This window comes from Eleutherodactylus coqui, unplaced genomic scaffold, assembly GCF_035609145.1.
Source record: "Eleutherodactylus coqui strain aEleCoq1 unplaced genomic scaffold, aEleCoq1.hap1 HAP1_SCAFFOLD_299, whole genome shotgun sequence".
NCBI lineage: Eukaryota > Metazoa > Chordata > Amphibia > Anura > Eleutherodactylidae > Eleutherodactylus > Eleutherodactylus coqui.
Window position 1 is genome coordinate 143,591 of NW_027101738.1, and position 6,000 is coordinate 149,590.

At 46.2% G+C, this 6,000-nt stretch overlaps 2 non-coding genes across 2 annotated transcripts; both read right to left on the reverse strand.

Annotated features, from left to right (window-relative positions):
• Window positions 1-2,175: 2,175 nt before the first annotated feature.
• On the reverse strand, window positions 2,176-2,366 carry LOC136590981 (U2 spliceosomal RNA). The gene has a single exon (XR_010787845.1). It is a non-coding gene; the product is annotated as a U2 spliceosomal RNA (small nuclear RNA).
• A 2,646-nt stretch (window positions 2,367-5,012) lies between these two features.
• Window positions 5,013-5,203, reverse strand: LOC136590982 (U2 spliceosomal RNA). Its single transcript, XR_010787846.1, has one exon. It is a non-coding gene; the product is annotated as a U2 spliceosomal RNA (small nuclear RNA).
• Window positions 5,204-6,000: the final 797 nt, after the last annotated feature.

Here is a 6,000-nt window from a genome sequence, read left to right on the forward strand (position 1 = left end):
AATATTAGAGCGGCATGGTCATCCGAAGAACTTAAAAACATACAGCAGGCCTTTTTTGCCCGCCCGCCATACATACATACATACCTACAGATTTTATATTTTTTTTACATATATACATTATATATATATATATATACATACATACATACATACATACATACATACATACATACACACACACACACACACACATACACACATATACACACACACATACAATCTTAAATCTATCTTTAATCTATATCTACAAAATCTGTAAATTAGAAATAATCCATATCTATATTCTACATAATTAATAAGATAGATAGATAGATAGATAGATAGATAGATAGATAGATAGACTCACATACATGCATACATACATACATACTGTATGCAATTGAGCCAGGTGTTTGGAAGGCTGACGATGTCACTCCTTTGTGATGTCATCAATTTAGAAGCATTAATACCGGGCTTGGCAGCCATTTCAGTCAGTCTCTGCTGCAGCTGGGAGACGGGAGATGGTCTTTATTTCCACCAAGAAGCTGCAGAACTACCGGTAACTGCATCATTTTTATTTTATTCAATATAGGTTTTATTGGTTTCATGGAGGGGGGGAAACTTTTGCCTTATCTCAAAGCAATGTAAAAATAACTTTGACAATGAAACTTAATAAATCAATTTCGAGTTGAACTATATCATGTTTGTCTGTGATATTTTATAAGGTCTACAAACAGGGGAATGAGGGGAGGGTAAGGGGGGGGGGGAGTGGTAAGGGAGGGTAGGTATCTATGACACGGGAGAAAGAGAAAATAAAACAAAAAGGGGGGGGGGGGGGCGGGCTCCGGAATTGTTGTTTCTCTTTACAATTGTGGTTTAAACGTGTTACTCACATGTCCCTGTCTGTAACCACTTGGTAAATAGGGGTGAGCTCCGGGCATCTATCCATATCGCCCAGGTGTGATACAATTTATCATAGCCTGACGGCTCATCTAGAAGCCTCGTTCTCTCCATACGCTCTATTTCGTGGATCATTGTTATTTTTAGTGGAGTGCATTTTTTATGCAGCACACAAGGGGGAGACAGCGGCCTACCAAAATCTAGTTGGCTGCTGCTGTGGCTTTCTTTTTTTTAAAAAAAGGTAGGTTCCGTTCTTCCATGGTGAGGAATAGGCAGGGAGGTTCCGTTTTTGCCAGCTGGGGAATGCTTATAGGCAAGGCCTTATCCCTGGTGGTGCATGTAACGTTAGACCACGTTTCAGCATTCAGTCAGTCAGTGGCTGACAAACGAGCTCCATGCAAGTTTACATTAAACAGACACATTTCTTTCTTTACTGTATTGACTGCGGTCTGTAATCGAGCGGTTGAACTGTTTCTGTGTCCATGCATTGAATAAAGCAATACATCCTTGTAAAGTAGACGTCCGTTCGTTGGAGTTCTTTGCTCCCCGAGTGTTGCTCCATCTCTAAACGTTGGCCTGGATCTTCATGGACGAATACTGCCCATCCCACGTGGAGCGTGTATCTCAGCCCGCGTGGAGTGCTGCAGTCCAATGAGGTATTCCGTGCTACATAGCAAGCCTTGGGCCTGTGTGATTGGGGGTCCGCTGCTGTCTGTCCACTCTGAAGCGCGCATCCGGGGCCGGCCGCTTTTCGACTACCAGCGACTGCAGGTCACACACACAGGCTGGTTGGAATGGCCTAGCATTATCCTGATCTGGAGGTGTAACTTGAAGCTGCGGGGCCCGAGTACAAAGTCTGGAACTGGGCCCCCAAACTATAAAGCTTCATTGATAGCATTGGTTTACAATGTGGGGAAGAGAGACTTTATGGGCCCCCTGGGGCTCCGGGCCCCCTGCACATACACCCATGACCCGAATACGTGAAGCATACAGACGCAGGCTGCCAGGATACGCTGTGCCTGCCCGATGTTTCCAACTTGGCTATTAGCGCAGCGGTAGGTACGAACTATAGAGTGCGGCTGCCATATGAACTGGTGTGTGTGTTGTTTTGCTTCCAGTTGTACCTGTGCTGTGCACACTCTGGCAGACGCAGCTGCTCAGTGGATACAATGTTGCGAGCAGACGGGCTGAGTGTCAATCAAAGTGCTTGGGTGGTGGTAGCAGCAGCCGCCACAGCTGCGCTGCACCTCTTGCTCGTCAGTTTTGTTTTTCTGCTTTTGGAAACTGCTGTAGGAAAGGGGGTGCACCGGTCCTGGAGGTACTGCAATACCAGGTCAATGCGTGGAGTGGACAGAGCAAGCTCTTTTTCCAGCTCCCTGTTCTAAAAATCCATTTAATATATGGTCCCCAGATAGGGGACGTATCAGATATTAAACTGATAAGAACAGATACTACACTTGATCTTAGCCAAAAGGCCGAGAAGCGATAACCCGAAATGGGTTTCACCTGTAGCCCGGTCCGCCCAACTCCACTTCCAAGGCTTGAGGCAACACGCTCAGCCAGCACTCTGGGCGCACCCACAATGCACCCAGGCAGCTGGGAGAGCTATGAAAACTTTCCATAGCCCCGCCCCACGCCTTCTCAACCGCGCCCAGCCTCACACCCTCAGTCCTTCCTCTTGCACCGTGCTCACGCATCCTAGGCTTGCAGAGCCTGCTGCTGCAGGACTCGTCAGCTCCCTACAAACGAGGGTTAAGCCGGCGATGACACTAGAAGCAAGCACTAGTTTGTCTCTGAAGGTGCGTCGGCCGGTCGGTTGGAGGGATCTCTTCGGCCAGCCGCATTTCGAGTAGGGACGGATGGAAACTTTTTACCTAAAATAAGGGAAATTGGCTTCGGCCCCATAGGGCTTTATTGCCTTCCCCTGGGCCAGCATTAGTAGACCCTAGTAAGGAGAATATTAGAGCGGCATGGTCATCCGAAGAACTTAAAAACATACAGCAGGCCTTTTTTGCCCGCCCGCCATACATACATACATACCTACAGATTTTATATTTTTTTTACATATATACATTATATATATATATATATACATACATACATACATACATACATACATACATACATACACACACACACACACACACATACACACATATACACACACACATACAATCTTAAATCTATCTTTAATCTATATCTACAAAATCTGTAAATTAGAAATAATCCATATCTATATTCTACATAATTAATAATAGATAGATAGATAGATAGATAGATAGATAGATAGATAGATAGACTCACATACATGCATACATACATACATACTGTATGCAATTGAGCCAGGTGTTTGGAAGGCTGACGATGTCACTCCTTTGTGATGTCATCAATTTAGAAGCATTAATACCGGGCTTGGCAGCCATTTCAGTCAGTCTCTGCTGCAGCTGGGAGACGGGAGATGGTCTTTATTTCCACCAAGAAGCTGCAGAACTACCGGTAACTGCATCATTTTTATTTTATTCAATATAGGTTTTATTGGTTTCATGGAGGGGGGGAAACTTTTGCCTTATCTCAAAGCAATGTAAAAATAACTTTGACAATGAAACTTAATAAATCAATTTCGAGTTGAACTATATCATGTTTGTCTGTGATATTTTATAAGGTCTACAAACAGGGGAATGAGGGGAGGGTAAGGGGGGGGGGGAGTGGTAAGGGAGGGTAGGTATCTATGACACGGGAGAAAGAGAAAATAAAACAAAAAGGGGGGGGGGGGGGCGGGCTCCGGAATTGTTGTTTCTCTTTACAATTGTGGTTTAAACGTGTTACTCACATGTCCCTGTCTGTAACCACTTGGTAAATAGGGGTGAGCTCCGGGCATCTATCCATATCGCCCAGGTGTGATACAATTTATCATAGCCTGACGGCTCATCTAGAAGCCTCGTTCTCTCCATACGCTCTATTTCGTGGATCATTGTTATTTTTAGTGGAGTGCATTTTTTATGCAGCACACAAGGGGGAGACAGCGGCCTACCAAAATCTAGTTGGCTGCTGCTGTGGCTTTCTTTTTTTTAAAAAAAGGTAGGTTCCGTTCTTCCATGGTGAGGAATAGGCAGGGAGGTTCCGTTTTTGCCAGCTGGGGAATGCTTATAGGCAAGGCCTTATCCCTGGTGGTGCATGTAACGTTAGACCACGTTTCAGCATTCAGTCAGTCAGTGGCTGACAAACGAGCTCCATGCAAGTTTACATTAAACAGACACATTTCTTTCTTTACTGTATTGACTGCGGTCTGTAATCGAGCGGTTGAACTGTTTCTGTGTCCATGCATTGAATAAAGCAATACATCCTTGTAAAGTAGACGTCCGTTCGTTGGAGTTCTTTGCTCCCCGAGTGTTGCTCCATCTCTAAACGTTGGCCTGGATCTTCATGGACGAATACTGCCCATCCCACGTGGAGCGTGTATCTCAGCCCGCGTGGAGTGCTGCAGTCCAATGAGGTATTCCGTGCTACATAGCAAGCCTTGGGCCTGTGTGATTGGGGGTCCGCTGCTGTCTGTCCACTCTGAAGCGCGCATCCGGGGCCGGCCGCTTTTCGACTACCAGCGACTGCAGGTCACACACACAGGCTGGTTGGAATGGCCTAGCATTATCCTGATCTGGAGGTGTAACTTGAAGCTGCGGGGCCCGAGTACAAAGTCTGGAACTGGGCCCCCAAACTATAAAGCTTCATTGATAGCATTGGTTTACAATGTGGGGAAGAGAGACTTTATGGGCCCCCTGGGGCTCCGGGCCCCCTGCACATACACCCATGACCCGAATACGTGAAGCATACAGACGCAGGCTGCCAGGATACGCTGTGCCTGCCCGATGTTTCCAACTTGGCTATTAGCGCAGCGGTAGGTACGAACTATAGAGTGCGGCTGCCATATGAACTGGTGTGTGTGTTGTTTTGCTTCCAGTTGTACCTGTGCTGTGCACACTCTGGCAGACGCAGCTGCTCAGTGGATACAATGTTGCGAGCAGACGGGCTGAGTGTCAATCAAAGTGCTTGGGTGGTGGTAGCAGCAGCCGCCACAGCTGCGCTGCACCTCTTGCTCGTCAGTTTTGTTTTTCTGCTTTTGGAAACTGCTGTAGGAAAGGGGGTGCACCGGTCCTGGAGGTACTGCAATACCAGGTCAATGCGTGGAGTGGACAGAGCAAGCTCTTTTTCCAGCTCCCTGTTCTAAAAATCCATTTAATATATGGTCCCCAGATAGGGGACGTATCAGATATTAAACTGATAAGAACAGATACTACACTTGATCTTAGCCAAAAGGCCGAGAAGCGATAACCCGAAATGGGTTTCACCTGTAGCCCGGTCCGCCCAACTCCACTTCCAAGGCTTGAGGCAACACGCTCAGCCAGCACTCTGGGCGCACCCACAATGCACCCAGGCAGCTGGGAGAGCTATGAAAACTTTCCATAGCCCCGCCCCACGCCTTCTCAACCGCGCCCAGCCTCACACCCTCAGTCCTTCCTCTTGCACCGTGCTCACGCATCCTAGGCTTGCAGAGCCTGCTGCTGCAGGACTCGTCAGCTCCCTACAAACGAGGGTTAAGCCGGCGATGACACTAGAAGCAAGCACTAGTTTGTCTCTGAAGGTGCGTCGGCCGGTCGGTTGGAGGGATCTCTTCGGCCAGCCGCATTTCGAGTAGGGACGGATGGAAACTTTTTACCTAAAATAAGGGAAATTGGCTTCGGCCCCATAGGGCTTTATTGCCTTCCCCTGGGCCAGCATTAGTAGACCCTAGTAAGGAGAATATTAGAGCGGCATGGTCATCCGAAGAACTTAAAAACATACAGCAGGCCTTTTTTGCCCGCCCGCCATACATACATACATACCTACAGATTTTATATTTTTTTTACATATATACATTATATATATATATATATACATACATACATACATACATACATACATACATACATACACACACACACACACACACATACACACATATACACACACACATACAATCTTAAATCTATCTTTAATCTATATCTACAAAATCTGTAAATTAGAAATAATCCATATCTATATTCTACATAATTAATAAAGATAGATAGATAGATAGATAGATAGATA